Source organism: Giraffa tippelskirchi, chromosome 6, assembly GCF_054371585.1.
Source record: "Giraffa tippelskirchi isolate mGirTip1 chromosome 6, T2T-mGirTip1v1.2.pri, whole genome shotgun sequence".
In the NCBI taxonomy this organism is placed as follows: domain Eukaryota; kingdom Metazoa; phylum Chordata; class Mammalia; order Artiodactyla; family Giraffidae; genus Giraffa; species Giraffa tippelskirchi.
Genome location: NC_137280.1, coordinates 146,313,476 through 146,334,055, shown reverse-complemented (window position 1 = coordinate 146,334,055; position 20,580 = coordinate 146,313,476). Strand labels below are relative to the sequence as shown.

General features: G+C 38.6%; 1 protein-coding gene across 1 annotated transcript in view; it reads left to right on the top strand.

The window, feature by feature from the left end:
* The window catches only part of LOC145511417 (uncharacterized), a 733,827-nt gene that overhangs the window by 854 nt on the left and 712,393 nt on the right, over positions 1 to 20,580 (top strand). The gene's annotated exons all lie outside the window — the stretch shown is intronic.

Sequence of the window (20,580 nt, the reverse complement as noted above, 5' to 3'; positions counted from 1 at the left end):
CAGAAAAACAGATATGTGTACCCTAAGAACAAGCAATTGTACACCCAGGCACACCTTGAAAAAACTCTTACACATGTCTGAATGAGAAGGTATGTATATTTATCACAGCTTTTTTCTTAATAGAGGAAACAATCCAAATTCCATCATTAAAAACAGTGGATAACCAAATTGGGCTTCTGCGTACAGTGGTTTCCTATTTAGTAATGAAACACGGATGGATTTCAAAAACACAATGCTGATCAATAAATAGATAAATAAACATTGTGAGAATATCTGTATAAACATTAAACCTGGGTAAGCAAGCCTTTCAACTTGGTCATATCTGTTTGTTGGACAAGCCTAAGGAAAACCAAATGATAATGAAAAGAAATTAAATTCAGCTGTTACCTCTCAGGGAGCAGGCAATGGCATCCCACTCCAGTACTCTTGCCTGGAAAATCCCATGGACGGAGGAGCCTGGTAGGCTGCAGTCCATGGAGTCGCTAAGAGTCGGACACGACTGAGAGACTTCACCTTCAATTTTCACTTTCATGCATTGGAGAAGGAAATGGCAATCCACTCCAGTGTTCTTGCCTGGAGAATCCCAAGGATGTCGGAGCCTGGTGGGCTGCCGTCTATGGGGTCGCACAGAGTCGGACACGACTGAAGCGACTTAGCAGCAGCAGCAGTTACCTCTCAGGGGTTATGAAGTGCTTCTGTTCAGGAAGGAACATTCAGAGATCTTCAGAATATCCATAATGTTATCTTCCTTAAGCTGGGTTCTGGGTGCTCGGTGTTGTTTTTGTAATTATTGAAACCATACATCTAAAGAAAAATTAAACATTGTGTGTGCTATTTTCCAAGTATGAAATAGTTCACAGATGAAAAATAAATAAAAATAAATATAGCACAATGCCATACTTCCACAATGCAAACAGAAAGCAATCATTTTCCCACACTAGTACAATTCAAACTGATTCTATTTATTTTTTCCTTTAAATAGTCCTAAGATTCTTTCATAGGAAAGCAGTTTATTCCTCATTTATCATTTTATATCCCTTTTAAAACCTTTAAAATTTGGTGAAAGAAATACCAATTTCATGTTTGGAAGTAGGTGATCGAATGTGCAGCCGAGTAAGTAAAATGTAAGTTGTTATCGTTAAATACCATTGTGGACTTTTTTATTTATCAACGAAACTTTTTTTTTTCTTGTTGGATGCTTTGAAAGCCCTTCAGAATTTTGATAAGTGGCAATCTATAAAGAATATTTTGAGCTTGTATTTTTTTCTATAGAGATGAACTAGAAAAAACTCTTAGAAGTAGATGAAATTGAAGGTTGGGAGATGTGTAGTAAAGGAAAACAATAGGAATTTATGTGCATAGTTTTCTATTTTTTTCCTAAATATTCTTCTCTTTTATTCATGGCTGGCTCCTTATTCTTTGATAATACGGTTTAAGCATTTTGATCAATGAAGTAAGAAAGAACTTCTGATCAACCTATTCAAAAGGAGTAACTTTCAACTAATGCATCTTTTAGTTTCCCAGTAATTGTAATTTATAGTTAATACAGGAAGAAGCCCAAAGATAAGGACCATGTAGGTAAAAGGTTTATTTTTCTGTTTCCTTGTAAGGAGCCACATGTAATATAAAGAGTGTTAAAGATTAAAGCTACTTGGGTTTTAGGAACAAAGTTCCTTTTACTGTGTGTCTTTTTCCGTCTTATTTCTTATTGTGGTTCAGGTCAGAGCATATAATTCTTTCAAAACTAAATACTTAACAATACAATAATGCTGCAGTTTAAAAACAGTTGTATGTTGGTTCAAACCTTTATATTTCCTTTGTGCAGCAGATAACTAGAATTAAATTATTAAAAATATCTGTTTGGCAAACATGGTTGTGAAGTGCAGAAGTTCTGAATTATAAGTCAAGCTTTAAGAACTTTGTAGCACTTTTTCTGTAAAGTTAACTTATATTTTTCTTTCAAGAATTGGGAAGGATTATATTCACCCCATTTACTGTAGAAGTACAGCACACAGGAATGTAAAGGGACTTTGGCGGCTTGTGCTGTTATCACAGTTGGTCTTTGCTCTTCGTATCAATTATGATTGTTTAATCAAAAGCAAATGAACTCCCATAAGCCTAAGCAAAATAGGTAGCTGTTGAAAGGATATAGAGTAGTTCAGAGAAGAGTTGAACGATAGTGTAAAGATGTAAACTTTATAAGTGACCAGAGTTGCTCTGAAAATTCAGGGAGCAGGTATGGTACTTCTGTTGGATGAATGAACTTGAACTTTAAAAAAAATTAACTAGTTAATTAATTTATTTTTTAACATTTTCTAATTTTTTAAATTAATTGATTTTAATTGGAGGCTAATTACAATACTGTGGTGGGTTTTGTCATACATTGACATAAATCAGCCACGGGTTTACATGTGTCCCCCATCACGAACACCCCTCCCTCCTCCCTCCCGATACCATCCCTCTGGGTTGTCCCAGTGCACGGATTTGAGTCCCCTGTTTCATGCATCAAACTTGGACTGGTCATCTGTTTCACATATGGTAATTACACATGTTTCAGTGCTATTCTCTCAAATTGTCCCACCCTCATCTTCTCCCATAGAGTCCAAAAGTCTGTTCTTTATATCTGTGTCTCTTTTGCTGTCTTGTGTATAGGGTTATTGTTACCATCTTTCTAAAGTCCATATATATGCATTACTATACTGTATTGGTGTTTTTCTTTCTGATTTACTTTATATCATAGGCTCCACTTTCATCCATCTCATTAGAAGTGATTCAAATGTGTTCTTTTTAATAGCTGAGTAATATTCCATTATTTATATGTACCACGGCTTTCTTATCCGTTTGACTGCCAGTGGACATCTAGATTGCTTCCATGTCCTAACTATTGTAAACAGTGCTGTGATGAACATTGGAGTACACGTATCTCTTTCAATTCTGGTTTCCTTGGAGTGTATGCCCAGCAGTGGGATTGCTGGGTCATATGGCAGTTCTATTCTCAGTTTTTTAAGGAATCTCCACACTGTTCTCCATAGTGGCTGTACTAGTTTGCATTCCCACCAACAGTGTAAGAGGGTTCCCTTTGCTCCACACTGTCTTCAGCATTTATTGTTTGTAGACTTTTTGATAGCAGCCATTCTGACCAGCATGAGATGGTACCTCATTGTGGTTTTGATTTGCATTTCTCTGATAATGAGTGATATTGAGCATCTTTTCATGTGTTTATTAGACATCTGTATGTCTTCTTTGGAGAAATGTCTGTTTAGTTCTTTGGCCCATTTTTTGATTGGGTCATTTATTTTTCTGGTATTGAGCTGCATGAGCTGCTTGTATATTTTTGAGATTAATTCTTTGTCAGTTGCTTTGTTTGCTATTATTTTCTCCCATTCTGCTGCTGCTGCTGCTAAGTCGCTTCAGTCGTGTCCGACTCTGTGTGACCCCATAGACGGCAGCCCACTGGCTCTGCAATCCCTGGGATGGGAGTTTTTGTTTTTGTTTGTTTTTCCTCTGATTGGCAAGACTGAGTGAGGTGGTAAGCCTGTCTGCTGATGTTTGGGTTTGTATTATTGTTTTGTTTGTTGTTTAGATGAGGCATCCTACACAGGGTGCTACTGGTTGGTGGGTGATGCTAGGTTTTGTATTCAAGTGGTTTCCTTCGTGTGAGTTCTCACTTATTTGATCCTGCCTTTGATTAGTTCTCTGGTGTGTAGGGTCTTAGAGTCAGTGCTCCCACTCCAAAGACTCAGGGCTTGATCTCTAGTCAGGAAGATATATTCCACAAGTGGTTTGTTATGGCATTAATTAAGAGTAAAACAAATACCCAAAAATGAGAAACCAAAGACGAACCCAGACAAATGACAGTTACAGAATCAGGCAAATACTCATTAAAATAATGGAATAAACACATATACATATACACTCATGAGCAAAGCCAAAACAGTCCAACAAAAATAAAGTACAGTAGATTGACCTGGTGAACAAAGGAAATCAAAAATTATATTTACCAGTTAAGAACAAAACTAACTAAATCACAAACTGGAAAACAAAACTAAAGCAAGGTGCCAAGTGTGGAATTCAGCAATGAAAACAAAATTAACAAATATGTTGAGAGGAAAGGAAAGAAAGAAAAGAAAGAAAGAATAGATATGCAAAGTTAAATAGAGGTAGATAAAGAGTATTTATATACATTAAAGATTAACTCCAAGGGGAAAAGAACAGTAGGAAAAGCCAACAAAGGAATAAATGTAGAAAAAATAATAATTGGTTTAAAAAAAATTAAAAAAAGAGAAAAGGAAAACTTCACAGAACTGCAAAAGCCCAGTGTTGAAGCAGAGGTTTATAACAACGATAAAAAATGTGACTGAGGAGAATAAAAAAGCTCAAAAGCTCAATTGGATTTCATAGTGCCAATAAAATTGACAACTACAACAGAGGGGGAGAAAAAAAGGGAAAAAAAAATCCAAAAGAATCTATAGAACAAGTCAAAACATAAGAATAATAAATGTTTTCCTTGAGTCTTTGCTGTCAGAGTCCTTCCCCTCGCTGGGAGTCACAGTCCATCTCACCTCCCTAGGATGCCGTCCAACACTGTTATGATCTCTGGACTTGCTGTAGGGGCAGCTCAGATTCTAATCTGGTCCTACTCCTATGTGTTCTTGCCTCCAATGTTCATTGCTATCAGAACTAGTGTGGTGTTTTGTTTTTGTTTTTTTTTTTTTTGTGGGAGCTCTCAATGTTCTTTCCATAGATACGGAGTCTGCCTAGTTGATTGTGTGGATTTAATCTTCAGCTTGTACAGCTGCTTGGAAGGGTTTGGGTCTTCTTCCTTAGCCACACTGCCCCTGGGTTTCAATTGTGGTTTTATTTCCACCTCTGCATGTGGGTCGTCCAGTGGGATTTGTTCCTGAGGCTCCCCTGGAGGACTTGGGTTAGCCCCTGTGAGGGCCAGGTGTGGAGGTCGTACAGCTGCTTGGGTTGCAGGGGTTCTGGCAGCACCAGGTACTCAGGGGAGTTGGCGACTAGGGCAGCAAGAAATATGGGGCTCTAGAAGTATATGGCAACCAGTATTGGCCAATATGCTCCAGTATTCTTGCCTGGAGAACTCCCCTGGCAGAGAAGCCTGGCAGGCTACAGTCTACAGGGTCACAAAGAGCTGGACATGACTGAAGCAACCCTGTGGTATAGACGCAAGACTTTTTTTTTTTTTGGCCTGTGGCAGCTCTGCCCCAGTGAGAGTTGAGCGTGAAGGTGGCACAGTTGCTTGGCTTGCGGGGACCCTGGTGGTGCCAAGTGTGCAGGGACACGAACAGCCTCTGCCTCAGGGTTATGACCCTATCAGTCTTTTTTTGAGCCTCTTGTAGCTGGCGATCAGAAGACCTCTTTGGCCAGTCTTGCTCTGTAGCTCCGCCCGTTCAGGCACTTAGAAGGCTCCCTTCCCTGGGGTCTTTCTCTGTTGTTCGTAGGGTCAGGCATATCGAGGGGCCCCCCTGGCTGGGGTCCTACTCTGTAGATCGGAGCATCAGGCACTTAAAGGAGCACCCTGGGTGGGGTCCTACTCTGTAGTTCAGTGCATCAGGCGTTTGATGGGCCAGCTTCTCTATTCAGCTGGCGATGCTGGGGTGTTGGGAGAGAAAGGCTATGGTGATAGCTCCACCCGCTACGCTGACTCAGCAGTTCTCGCCTTGCTCCCATGGCTGCCCAGCTTTCCTCCACAGGCATTTCCCACCACCATCTCCTCCCTCACATCGCCTCTATCCATCTCTCTGCAGTCAGCAGCAGCCCTCGCCCTGGGATTGTTCCAATATCCCTTAACTCCAGCTCCCAGCTGCTGCACCTTGCAGGGGACCTGTGTCCCTGTCTGGGGTCCGTATGGCTGCGGCAAGGACTGTCTGATTCTCATTCCATTTAGGCTGCCACAGATCTCTGTTTCATGCTTAGCCTTAAATGCTACTCCTCTGACTCAGACAGTTGCCCCAGTGTGGTGATCGGACCCCTGCTTCAGTTCCCCCACCCACTTAGGGCAGATCCAGTCCTACTCACACTCCTGTTTTTCCCCCAGTTCCTTCCTCCTACTGAGTTTTGCATGGTTCTGTATGTTCTTTTTTGCTGGTCAGGTATTCCTGTCCACTCTCAGCTGGTGTTCTGCATGCACTTCTGTGTGTGAAGGTGTATTTCTGATGTATCTGTGGAGAGAGATGTACTCCACGTCCACCTACTCCTTTGCCATCTTCGTTTCCTCGAACTTGAACTTTTTAATCTGTGGGGTTTTTTTCTGTTTAAAATTCAAGTTCCAGGAAAAGAGCATCTGGCCTCCTGCCCATCCTTGACCAGGAGTTGAGGGGGCCTTGATCTATTTTCCCACTATTTATATTCAAAGAAAAATCAGGGTCCTGTGACAAAAAGGGAATCGATGCTGGGATAGCAATAAATTACAAGCAAAACAAATTATGAAAATATATTGGCACAGCATTAATTGTGGGGATGCATTGCCTAGCAGACTCTTTTGCTTCTCTCCTACTTTTAAAATGGTATCATTTCTGTGGACAACCCATTTACAATATTAAAAATGGGTGATGTTTGTAACTTTCCAATTAAAGTAGGTTGCATAGGAGGCAAAAGTAGAGCAACTGTGATTAGTCTGGAAGGCATTAGTGAATATAGCAGTCAGGACTAGAGAGAGTCTTAGAATTAAACGACTAAGTCTACAGTTTGTTCTTCATTAAATGGGTATTTATACCAAGGGAATGGCTGTTTCACCGTATTTTATTATGCACTACTGTTCTCTCAAATTAATAAGACGTTCTCTTGCCTCTGTTGACCAGGAAAACACACACAAAATCTGGTGGGCTCAGGTGAAGAATATGCCCTGAGATCCAGTGAAGTGAGATTAATAGCAAGTCAGGGAACTGAGGTGCCCATGTTACTGTATAAATGAAAGGCTTCCTTAGATTTCTCATCTGATAGCAGAGAACTAAATGACTGAGTGCTCAATAACAAGACAGTGTTATCTCTGTCTGGGATTTGTGCTAATAAACCTTTCCCCTTGGATAAATTGGGAATGCATAATTACCCATTTATAGTGTAGTGGTTCTACTTTATGGTACCATTATCTTCTAAAATATGGGCACTTTTATTCATTAAATTACTCCTTAATGTTTATTGTCTAATCAAACTGGATGAAATTAAAATCAAATTGATTTTCATTTTAATTTGTGGGAGGCTTTATCAAGATTTTTCCTGGAGAGTTTTTTAAAGAAACAATGAGTTGCTCATGAGTTTGAGTTTTCACTTTGAGGAGTCTCAAGAACCCATGGATACTCACTTGTGGTAAAGACTGTAAGTTTTCTATTTAGTATTTACTTTTTCTTTTTTCATTAGTATCATTTCAATAAATTGTGGAGATGAGGAAGAGAAGCACTGTGCCCTGCTCAAGAAGCAAAAACAAAATCAGATTCCTACAATTTCAAGTCTCTCCTGTAGATAAGAATGACTGACGTGAAAGCAGAAGTCATTGGGTTGAGACTCCAGGAAAAATTTGTAAAGGGAGCAACTTGGTGGGGAGATGGATGCTGTCTTTCCTTCCCTTATTTACCTTATTCCAGCCTCCCCTGATGGTTGAAGCTGCATCTGCTCTGTTTTGATTGAGACACCTTGAGAATGAAAGCCACATGTTAAAGACAATGAAGCAGTATGATGGAAGAGGTGTAGAGCATTGAGAGTATTGTCCATCTTTCTCATCAGCCCTGGTTGGCTTACTTCTTCTGGGCTTCCATATTAAGAGAAAAATAAAACTTTATCTGGCTCAAACAACTGTTATTTCAGTTCTGTTCTAGCAGCTGAATACAATTCCAAATTCACTTGATGCTCTTATTAGTTCATTGTATGTTCTTAGTCTGCTTTCCACTAAACCACTTTAAGCTCATTGGAAGATGGTGAGAAAGCCAAACTACAGAGAGCAAAGATGAGGGTTAGTGTGATGTGGAAGTAAAGGAGACAAAAGAAATGTGGAGCAAGGCCAGAAGCTATAAGAACAATAAAGAATTTTAAAAGTACCCTCAGGAGTATCTAACGTATAGCAGATGTTCATTAATAGTGCTCTAATAATGAATAAATGATTTGTTCCTAAAAAAAAAAAGTACCCTCAGGGAACTTGTACTTTGATTAATATAATAACCATATGAGCAACCCTGGTATCAGGTGTTAAATCTGCATCATCTCCTCATTTCCCTTCCTCTTAGCCACTGGCAACCATGGTTACATTCTCTGCTTCTATGAATTTGATTCTTTTCTTTTCTTTTTTTGAAATTTATTTATTTTTAATTGAAGGATAATTGCTTTATAGAATTTTGTTGTTTTCTGTCAAACCTCAACATCAATAAGACATAGGTATACGTATATCTCTTCTCTTTTGAACCTCCCTCCCATCTCCCTCCCCACCCACCCCTCTGGGTTGATACAGAGCCCCTGTTTGAGTTTCCTGAACCATACAGCAAATTCCCGTTGGCTATCTATTTTACGTATCGTAATGTAAGTTTCCATGTTACTCTCTCCATACATCTCACCCTCTCCTACCCTCTCCCCATGTCCATAAGTTTATTCTCAATGTCTGTTTCTCCATTGCTGCCCTGTAAATAAATTCTTCAGAATCATTTTTCTAGATTCTGTATATATGTGTTAGAATATGATATATATCTTTCTCTTTCTGGCTTACTTCACTCTGTATAGTAGGTTCTTGGTTCATCCACTTCATTAGAACTGACTCAAATGCATTCCTTTTTGTGGCTGAGTAATATTTCATTCTATATATGTACCACAGCTTCCTTATTGTTGACCATTTTAGATTCCACATATAAGTAATATCATGTAGTATTTTTGTTTGTGTCTAACTTATTTCCCCTAGCACAGTGTCTTCCAGGATTATCCATGTAGATCTTATGTTACATGTTCTTGCCAGGCATGGAAAATAAAAATAATAATAACAGCAAAGGTAGTGAGCAGAAAGTTTGGGAGGTGATGGCCTCAGTGGTGATGGTTTCATGGATGTATACTTATTCTCAAACCCAAAGAGTTGTATACATTAAATATGTAGAGATTTTCACATGTCAATCATATCTTCATAAAATGGCTAAAAAAGAAAGCAAATAGGCTTCACTTCTTTCTACCGAGGTGAAAAAAATGTTGACTCTGTTGGGGAGAACTCTTCTCTTTCCGTTGTGTGTGGGTTTTAAAATAGCAGATGTTTGGTGTTAAATCATTCTTAGGTCAGGAATGGTACCAATAAATACATAAATATCTAAAAAGTAAATGAACATATATAAACTGCCTTGTTAAAGGCATTTCTTGTTTTTGCCAGGCCAGTATCTAGTTTGCTGTCTTTTAGTAGCTGCAGCCTGATTTTGAGGATTAACCATCCCTCCCGCAGTCTAAGATCTGGATGAGACTGGCCTCCTGTCTTGGCACTGTGGTGAGACAGACAACCCAAGTCTGGCCGTATATCATCCCCTCCCACACCGACTGGTGCAGGAATCATCAGTGTGACATAAGTCAGATGGATGTAATCTAGGAAAGGCCGGGACAGAGGAGCTTCTGTTTTGCTACTTGTGCAGAGCAAGGACTCTTGGAGCAGTCTGCGGCATCCTAGGAGAGAGACTACCTGAAGATGCCAACCCAGGAGAGCAGACTTGAGAGACAGAGAGGAACACACTTCAGACTACATCACTGTAAACAAGTTCTCCAAGTGATGTTGTGCAGGTGGTCCAAGGCTCCACCTTGGAAAACGTTGTTTTGTACTTCAACCTTAGTCAAAAGGCTACCTAGAAAAACACCCAAAAGGAATCAGAGACCTATTTTCGTAGCATCCCCTGTTACTTGCTTATTGCTTTTATACATTAAACTCATATTTTCATTGCTTGAAATTTATTATGCTTTTTAGTTTCAGGTGTACAGCATAGAGATTCATTATTTTTGCAGATTATACTCCATTATAGACTAATACAAAATAATGGCTATACTTCCCTGTGTTATACAGTTATGTCCTTGTCACTTATCTATTTTATACAGAGTAGTTTGTTATATGTTAGTCTCATAATTCTAATTTGTCCCTCCCCGCTTCCCTCTTCCCTTTGGTAACCACAAGTTTACATTTCTATGTCTGTGAATCTGTTTCGGTTTAGCATATGCATTCATTTGTATTATTTTTTAAATTCCATGTGTATGTAATATCATGCAGTATTTGTCTGACTCTCCAGGTTCTTTATCACATCAGTCTAGGTGTGGATCACTTCATTTGTCTTCTCTTTCTACCTATGGGAAAAAGGCTAAAGCTGATGAAACTGGGAGTTGGAGCTAGTGACTGGGTGGAAAAGGATGAGGATTCACCTTTTCTTAGAATCTGTTACCCTGGTTACTGCACTGTAGGGATTTGTTCCTAGAAAACAGAAAAAGGCTTTTGGTGCATTCACAGAAGCCCCAAATTCTAAAACACCATCCAGAAATCCCCCAAAGTACTATAATCTATATTCAACTAGCACACAGAAACAATCTCTTTTTCCCTAGCTGCACGTTCTTCAGCAATATTTTCTCAAAAACTGTACCTTGGTGGGCCATTCTGCTTTGCCACTTTAGCTGTTGAGCCTACAGTATGGCTTTGTTAGCACCAAAATAAGTCTTCATATCACAATCATTGCTATAATAAGTGGGATAACAGAGTATCTATTGAGTAAGGATTTGGTGGACCCACAGGGGTTGTATATTGTATAAAAAACAAAAATGAATTCAAGACTGTAAAGCATACAACTTCCTTTTCCAGAAGCAATATGTCAACCTGTAAAATACAGTCATAGGTATTTTCCACAATCAAAAATCTAATGTCAATCCCTATCATTATTCCAGCTTCCTAAATGGAAGTATTTCTTCTGTAAACAACCTGAAAAGATAATCTTTTTCCCTAGAGGGAAATATCACAATCCTGTGCTTTCTGTAGAATAATATGAAACGTGTACCCTATTCTTAAGAATATATATTTTGCTAATTTAATAGCATGCTGGGTGAGCAGGCTAGTAAAATATTGGAGAAATTTTTAAAATGTTTTCATAAAAGTTAAGTTCAATTGCCACTTGTTTTCAATTTACTTACCTGGGATAATAACTGTATTTGCTGTTATCTAGTACTAAATAATATTTCAGACTAAATTTAATATTTTTCAATTCAGTTCAGTCACTCAGTTGTGTCCAACTCTTTACAACCCCATGGACTGCGGCACTCCAGGCTTCCCTGTCCATCACCAACACCTGGAGCTTAATATTTCTACATGAAATTATTTGAAGATGTTAGAATATATTCTCTTAGGAAAAGCAATATGGTAAATTTTGGGAATGGGTAAATTACCAAGCCAATGTTTTCCTCCTTCTGCCTTGTTTTGTTCAAAGAAAATACCCAGAGTACAGATAACTCCCAAACCACTGCCCAGTGGTTCTGCTTATTCAGTCAATCAATCGTTCGGTTATATAAGTATTTGAAGGACCTTCCTTCCTTCTTCCGTCTTCCCTTCATCCTTTCCTCCCTTCCTTCTTTTCTTCCGTCCTTGAATATTTAATTTCTACTCTCAGAAAATATCAATTATATACCACAGTGTCATCAACTCTAGTCACTATGTTTTTACATAAAATCCTCAGATATTTTTTGGTGTATAGCTGAAAAATCTATACCCTTTTACCAGTTTCTCCCTATTTCCTCTACTTGCTGGCCCCTGGCAACTACTTTTCTACTCTTTGTTTCTGTGGGTTTGGCTATTTTAGATTCCACATATAAGTGAGATCACACAGCATTTGTCTTTCTGTCTGACTTACTTCATTTGGCGTAATGCCTCAAAGTTCATCCAAGTTTTTGCATACAACAGGATTCCCTGCTTTCTCATGGCAGAATAGTGTTTCATTGTGTGTGTGTGTGTGTGTGTGTGTGTATGTACACATCTTTATCTGTTCATCCATTGATATACATTTAGTTCATTTTCATAACTTGACTATTGTGAATAATGTTGTAATGAACATGGCATCACAGATCTCTTTTATATTCTGTTGTCGTTTTCTTTGGAAAAATTCCCAGAAGTGGAATTGCTGGATCATCTGTAGTTCTATTTTTAATCTTTTGAGGAACTCCATACTGCTGTCCATAGTGGCTGCACCAATTTATATTCCCATCAAGAGTGCACAAGGGTTCTGCTTTCTCCACATCCTTGCCAGTGCTTGTTATTTCTTATCTTTTTGGTAATTGCCATTCTAAAGGATATGAAGTGTTATTTTATTGTTTTAATTTGCATTTCCCTGATGATTCCTGATGGTTGAGCACATTTCCCTGTACCTGTTGGACATTTGTATATCTTCTTTGGAAATATGTTTATTCAAATCTTCTGCCCACTTTTAATTAGTATTTTTTGTAATAGAGTTGTATGAATTCTTTATATATTTTGGATTTATTAATTCCTTACCAGATACATGGTTTGAAAATATTTTCTCCCATTCCTTAGTTTGACTCATTTTGTTGATGGTTTCCTTTGTTGTGCATAAGTTTTTTCAGTTTGATGTAGTTTTACTTGTTGATATTTGTTTTTGTTACCTTTACTTTTGTTGTCAAATCCAAAAAATCATTGCTAAGACCAATGTAAAGGAGTTTATCCCATATCTTTTCTTCCAGGAAGTTTATGATTTCAGGTCTTTCATTCATGTTTCTATTGTATTTTGAGTTGATTTTTGTGTATGATGTAAGTAGGAGTCCGGTTTCGTTCTTTTGTATTTGAGGATCTATTTTAAAATGCATTAGAATCATCCCAAGTGACTATAAATGAAAATTACCAGGCATCATTCTCTGAGCATCTCTCTCAGCAGATTAAGGATTTGGTATAAAAAAAAAAAATCTCAATTTTACCAGGTTTTGCAAGTACTTCTGAGTCAGGACTATAAACCACACTAAGGAAAATATTGCCTTCGTCTATACTATGCATTGTAGTATCAAATGTGGTTGAAATGATCATACTACTTAAACCAAGGCTGGGTGCAGCATGCAAGGAACCCAAGGTACAAAATTTAGGGAGGCATCCTTGGCCATGATCCTGAGCTTGACCTATAGGTTCAGCTAACCCGGCACTTATTTTGAATTGTTGAATCCCCATCCCCACCCTTTGCCCAAGCGGGAGCTTATGTTTGATCATGACTTTGGCTCTTTGTCCCCTCTCTTCTCCAAGAGAGCTAATACAGTTCACTTGCTTGTTACATAAATGGGCATTATGTAACTCTCTCTAATACCAGATTTACTTTCAGAGCATCAGTGGGTTAATTGAACAAATGGCAGAGATCATGCCAAAATCTGTGGACTTGTCCTCTGACCTTGCAAGTAGTTTAAGTGTAATTTCATTTAAGTAGTCCAAAAGCTTTTAAATAAATACAGCTTGGAAGATAAATGATATTTCAGGAAGGTAAGAACAGAAATTGTATTAAAGTACCAAATGAAGTGAATAATTTTTTTTTCTTATGAAAGTCAGTCATACTAATTTGTGCTTTTCAAAGGTATTACTGTCCATACTGTCATTTACCTGTCATGATGTTTGTAATTACCCTAACATATCTTCTTTATGGTATGTTGATCCCAGATGTATGCAAAACATGACATGATGTGACCTGTAAACAGAGGGGCTCTGGATGTACCAAGTGGACTGATGATGTGTTCCTCCTACAGATGACACTGCAGTGATTAATTGCTAAGTGCATTAGAATATATGTGAGCCTCATACTTCAGGGGTGTTTGTTTTTTATGCTTGAAGTTCTTTGGTTCAAAATAGTTAAAGAACTATTTCATGACCAGAGAGAGTCAGCCATCTTCAGGTTTGCTCTGTAATATGTACTAAATTTGGGGGCTTCCTAGGTGGTGCTAGTGGTAAAGAATTCGCCTACTAATGCAGGAAACGTAAGAGACACGGGCTCAATCCCTAGGTTGGGAAGATCCCCTGGAGGAGGGCATGGCAACCGACTCCAGTATTCTTGCCTGCAGAATCCCATGGACAGTGGAGCCTGGCGGGCTACAGTCCATAAGGTCACACAGAATTGGACACGGCTGAAGTGACTTAGCATACGTGTACATGTGCTAAATTTAAATCTTCTCTTATAATCTAGTTGGGAACAGACCTACACACTTAAATCTCTGATGCCAAGACTTTTCTTAACTCTGTTTCTGAGGATGTTGTCTGCTTCTCAGCATTTCAATTGTTGCTAATCTTATTCAGCATCACATATAATTAGAATTGCTGCAGATTTCAAGTGTTCAATCATATCTTTCCTCCTTTATGAAACGTGCTAACAGACTATGAAATGGAGGTGGGCTCCTTGTGCTCTTGCTTTGAGTCTAAAGGAAGTTAAATATAAAAATCCAGGAAATGTCTGGATGCACCTCCCTTTCATGTGATCTTCAGTTAGTATTATACATTTCCCTTGAGGTTGGCAGAGAAATGTGAATACAGTTTTTGTTTAAAAGTATCTGATTTCAACTTAAAATTTCATCTTAAAATGTTCCTCCACCCATCTAGTGGGTGCCCTAGAGTATAGAGGAATGGAGAAAGAGGAAGAAAAAACTTGGCTGAATTATATGCTGTCTTGTGATAATTCATGTCATATGCTGTTAATCTTACCAGAAATGAATATATGTTAACTCAGATATTCAGATCTAGGAAAAGGGCATGGCATGGGAGAGGCTAAGCTAGGTTGAAGACACCTACAAATATGCTTCACTTTGGAAAACATCTGGATTTTTGAATACTGGTCCAAACCTATCTTATCTTTAGAGGGTCTCTCATAGCCGTGAAGAAAAAAACCTATGCTGTGATTTTTATTATTTCCTAATTCAGGGAAAGAGTAGAATTCATTTCCTTAGTCTAACTCAGCCCTGGGAATTTGACTCTACCATGTAGCCCAATTTGTGAAATGACCTTTTCTAGAATTTTTGGAAATTACAGGTGAGTAGGGAAGCTGGAACTTACACCTGATTGTCAATGGTGTCTTCTCTCTCTTCCTTGTGTTTAAGAATTTTCTGTAATCAGTTGCAACATTGGCTCCATAAAGCTTCTGTTAAAGCGCGAATCATTTTCCACTAAGGCCACTGAACATTAAAACACTTGTCAGGGCTTTATGTTTGTAGCAGAGACCTGGTTTTCATGGAATATTGATAAAAGTCTCAGCATTTGAGAACTTCCAAGGAGGTGGGGAAAACTGCTTGCTGTCCAGTGTGGACCTGGGTAACTTAGGCCCAGGCAGAGTAAGGACATTGAGCTCAGAGACAGGGGGACTGCCTCAGTTCAGTTCAGTCGCTCAGTCGTGTCTGACTCTGCGACTCCATGAACCGCAGCACGCCAGGCCTCCGGTCCATCACCAACTCCTGGAGTTTACCCAAACTCATGTCCATTGAGTTGGTGATGCCCCCCAGCCATCTCCTCTCCTGTTGCCCCCTTCTCCTCTTGCCCTCAATCTTTCCCAGCATCAGGTTCTTTTGAAATGGGTCAGCTCTTCGCATCAGGTGGCCAAAGTATTGGAGTTTCAGCTTCAACATCAGTCCTTCCAATGAACATCCAGGACTGATCTCCTTTAGGATGGACTGGTTGGATCTCCTTGCAGTCCAAGGGACTCTCAAGAGTCTTCTCGAACACCACAGTTCAAAAGCATCAATTCTGCTGTGCTCAGCTTTCTTTATAGTCCAACTCTCACATCCATACATGACTACTGGAAAAACCATAGCCTTGACTAGACGAACCTTTGTTGGCAAAGTAATGTCTCTGCTTTTTAATATGCTGTCTAGGTTGGTCATAACTTTCCTTCCAAGGAGTAAGCGTCTTTTAATTTCATGGCTGCAGTCACCATCTGCAGTGATTTTGGAGCCCAAGAAAATAAAGTCAGCTGCTGTTTTTCCACTGTTTCACTATCTATCTGCCATGAAGTGATGGGACCGAATGCCATGATCTTAGTTTTCTGAATGTTGAGCTTTAAGCCAACTTATTCACTCTCCTCTTTCACTTTCGTCAAGAGGCTCTTTAGTTCTTCTTCACTTTTCTGCCATTAGGGTGGTGTCATCTGCATATCTGAGGTTATTGATATTCTCACAGCAATTTTGATTCCAGCTTGTGCTTCTTCCAGCCCAGTGTTTCTCATGATGTACTCTGCATATAAGTTAAATAAGCAGGGTGACAATGTACAGCCTTGACGTACTCCTTTTCTTATTTGGAACCAGTCTGTTGTTCCATGTCCAGTTCTAACTGTTGCTTCCTGACCTGCATACAGGTTTCTCAAGAGGCAGGTCAGGTAGTCTGGTATTCCCATCTCTTTCAGAATTTTCCATAGTTTATTATGATGCACACAGTCAAAGGCTTTGGCATAGTCTCAGATACTGCTTATTTTAGGTTTTCTTAAGGCTACCCACACAAAGTTTTCAGGCAGTGACTCATCAAATTTCATTCTCCTGAGTTGATGCTATTTTGTCTAACTTAAGAAGTTCAAAAAGCATTTTCTGCCAGAGAATATATTTGTGGTCAACGGAAGTTCTTAAGCATCTTTGTTCCCTCTTAGGGCACATGGTGAACTTGCAGACATCTTTTTTGAATAATGTCATTAACGTTAAAAATAAAATACCTGAGGTTAAAGAAAGCCTATTATGTTTAAATATAATTCTCAAAAGAGAATAATAACTAATCTGTGACATAGTAACATATAGGCTTCTTCAGCACACTTAATAATGAAATTTATTATTATCTAATCATTACCATAGTAGCTTCCCTAGTGGCTCAGATGGTAAAGCATCTGCCTGCAATGCAGGAGACCTTGGTTCAACCCCTGGATCAGGAAGATCCCCTGGAGAAGGAAATGGCACCCCACTCCAGTACTCTTGCCTGGAAAATCTCATGGACAGAAGAGCCTGATTGGCTACGGTCCATGGAGTCTCCAAGAGTCGGACATAACTGAGCAACTTCCCTTAATCATTACCGTAGTTTTGAAGTAGTAGTGAGCATTGATGATATTTTGAACTACTTCAAGCAACTGTGATGTAATATAAAAATATCTTGATTCCTCCTGATGGGGCCATAGATTCTGCTAACAGACCTGTAATTTGTTGCCTACTTTCATAATTGAAGGTAAAGCTAAATCAGATACAGATTAATGGGGAACAAAGGATATAATTTTATTCATTGTGGACCTCCTAAATTTTACTTGTGGTCTCCTTGATGGCCTGTGTTCTCCAGGTCAGACATTCTTGCTATGTAAATTAAGAAAAGATAAATCAGGTGTCCCCTTACATATCAAATAGTTTTGATGCATTTCTCATGAGATGAGTTATAACACTGAAAAATTATTCTTGAAATGATATTTAATAGGAAAATTGGAAGCAGACTGTATTCTTTTTTCTTTTTCATTACTATGAAACAAAGTGCCCCCTTGGCACGCCCATCTCAGTTAAATTCATTTAATAAAACCCCTATGGTATTTGTATATTCTGACATTGCTGGGAAAGGGTGCCTGTGTATAAAAAATAGTGTTAGGATAAAAACCTAAATAAAAGAATCTGATGAGTTAGAAATAAATTTCTATGATAATAGGGCATTTTTAAAAAGTAGATATTGATCAATAGCATTTTACCCTAAGATGTTATTAATCTCTCTCAGTCAGGACCAAAACAGCAAGCCCTTTCAAACTGATCACAGGGCAAAAATTGGCACCAAGCTACTTGGCTTCTGCTTGAGCATGCTACATGGCTCATTTCGTGAGTAATGAAAATAATGATGATAATGACAACTGTGAGACTACCATCCAAAATGTAGAAGAGAAAGAAACCAAAGGTGGAAAACCATACTTGTTTTTAATACTGTGTTTAGCTCTTGGAATTCGAATTTCTATACTTCAATAAAGCTATCTTTAACAGCAAACAAGGTACAATATCCCTAATATCCAAGTCGTGTTTTGTTTCTGTTTTCTGAAAATTTACATTTCCAGGGAACACAATGAGAAGAAACCAAAGGAAATCATAATTCCAGATCAGGGTTCTGACTCAGATGTTTACTGAGTTTGGGCAGGAAGCATACACGCCTATAACAGGCTAGGTGTGAAACAAAGGAAGGGCTAATAGGATGACCAGAGGTCACAAGGAGTGGAGTGAAGTGGAAAGGAAATTGTGTAGCCAGTGTGAATTTCACATCTAACTGTGAGAAAGATGATCATGCCTGTATTCATAAATTTCTGGGTCTTCCATAGGCACAAACAGATGCCCTTGGTTCTTTGCTTTCTCAATGTATGGATTCTTAGAAAGAAGTTTCTGGAGCCAAGCACACTGGTGACAGAATGGATGGAGAAAGGAAAATATGTTTTCTCAAAAAAAGCAAAATTCAATTTTTCTATCCCACTGCTTTCTATTTTCTGCTCCACTGTCCACTAGCAACATTTCATTAATTGATCTTTTGTTTTGGTACCTTCTTACCAAATGATAATTCTGATAATTAATAATTCTTACCACTCATAATTCTACCTTGATTTATTATATACAGTTAGATTGCCACACAATAATTTATCCTTTGGTTTATTCAAAAATATTGTGTATCATATATGTATGACTGTAAGGGGTTTTCCTGATGGCTCACTGGGTAAAAAATCTGCCTGCAATTCAGGAGATGCGGGTTCAATCCCTGGATTGGAAAGATCCCCTGGAGAAGGAAATGGCAACCCACTCCAGTGTTCTTGCCTGGGAAATCCTACGGACAGAGGAACCTGGTGGGCTACAGTCCATGGGGTCACAAAGAGTCATATGAGGCTAAGCACAGCACACAGCATATGATTGCAAAATAAAGCAAAAATAGTGATTTACTAAGCCTCAAGTTGATGAAGTTTCTCTGATTTGAACTGGGCTTGGCTGACTTGGCTCTGCTTGATTGATCTCAGCTGGGCTCAATGCATCTCTGTATTCTGAGCAGGTCAGCTAGGTAGCTCTGCTAATCAGGGCTGGGCTCACTTACATGTTCAAATATCAACTGTTTATTACCTAATCTAGGATGGCCTTGTCTGGGATGACTATAGCACCTCAGCTTTGTTCTTCATGTTCCCTCCTCCCAACAGGCAAGCCTGAATGTGTTCTTCCCATATTCTTGGCAGAAGGCTAGGAATAAACACTTTTTAAGCCTGTTATCAAGTTGCTGTGCTAATATTTCATTGACAAAAGTTGGTCCCAAATTTAGTAAGATTCAAGAGTAAGGGAATAAATTAAAAACCACAGTGAGATACCATTTCACACTCATTAGTTTCACTTTAACCAAAAAGGCAAAGATAACAAGTGTTGGCAAGGATGTGCATAGCTGGAAGAGAAGGAAAATGGTGTATCCCCTGGGAAACAGGGTATGGTCATTCCTCAAAAGGTTAAATGTAAACTTATACATCTGGGCCTGTATCCAAAAGAATTGAAGAAAGGACCTCAAAAAGATATTTTTATACCCGTGTTCATAAGTGTTATTCACAATGGCTTTAAAGCAGAAGCAAGTCAAGTGTCCACTGACACATGAGTGGATAAACAAAATGTGGAAAACATAACACGCACATAATGAAACATTATTCTATCTTGAAGGAAATTTTGACACATGCTATAAAATGATTGACCTTTGACCATACTAAGCTAAGTGAAATAAGTCATAAAAGGATAAATATTGTAAGGTTCCACTTATATGAGTTTCCTAGAATCATCAAATTTGTTTAATCAGAAAATAGAATGGGTAGTTGCCAGGTGCTGGAGATAGAGAAAAATGGGGAATTAGTGTTTAATGGGTATAGAATTTCAGTTCGAGAAGATGAAAAAGCTCTAGAGATAGATGATGATAATAATTCCACAACAATATGAATGTCCTTAATGTCTTAAAAAATGGCTATGATGGTAGACTTTATACTAGGTATATTTTACCACAATAAAAAATACATAAAAGGAATAAGGGAATAGATTCAATTTCATTAGTAATTATCGCTGTAAAGTCTTGTAGCAAAATAGGCATGGATGCACAGAAAAGCAAATAACTGGGGACATTCAACCAATCAAGGGATTTTAAAGACAGTAACATTTTTTTTAAGCACTGTGAATCATTGCAAAATTTAATTTTCTTCAAATGGCTTTGACATTTATAACATTTTAAAAATTGTAATGAGGTATTATATCTGTCTTAGCAGAGGACTGTTTATGGAACAGGGACTTGGATTTTGGAGCTGAGTTCAAGAATGTCTGTGACAGGACACCCAGTCAGTCCTTTATCAGACAAAATACTAGCTATAATGATGAGGTTGAGTTGTAGGAAAGGAGTCAAACCCCGTTTATTATATTTTATGATATTGCATATAAAGACTTCCTGGTGGCTCAGATGGTAAAGAATCTGCCCGTAATGCAGGAGACTTGGGTTCAATCCCTGGGTTGGGAAGAGCCCCTGGAGAAGGAAATGGCAACCCACTCCAGTGTTCTTGCCTGGAGAATCCCATGGACAGAGGAGCCTTGGTGGGCTACTGTCCATGCGGTTGCAAAAAGTCAGACACAACT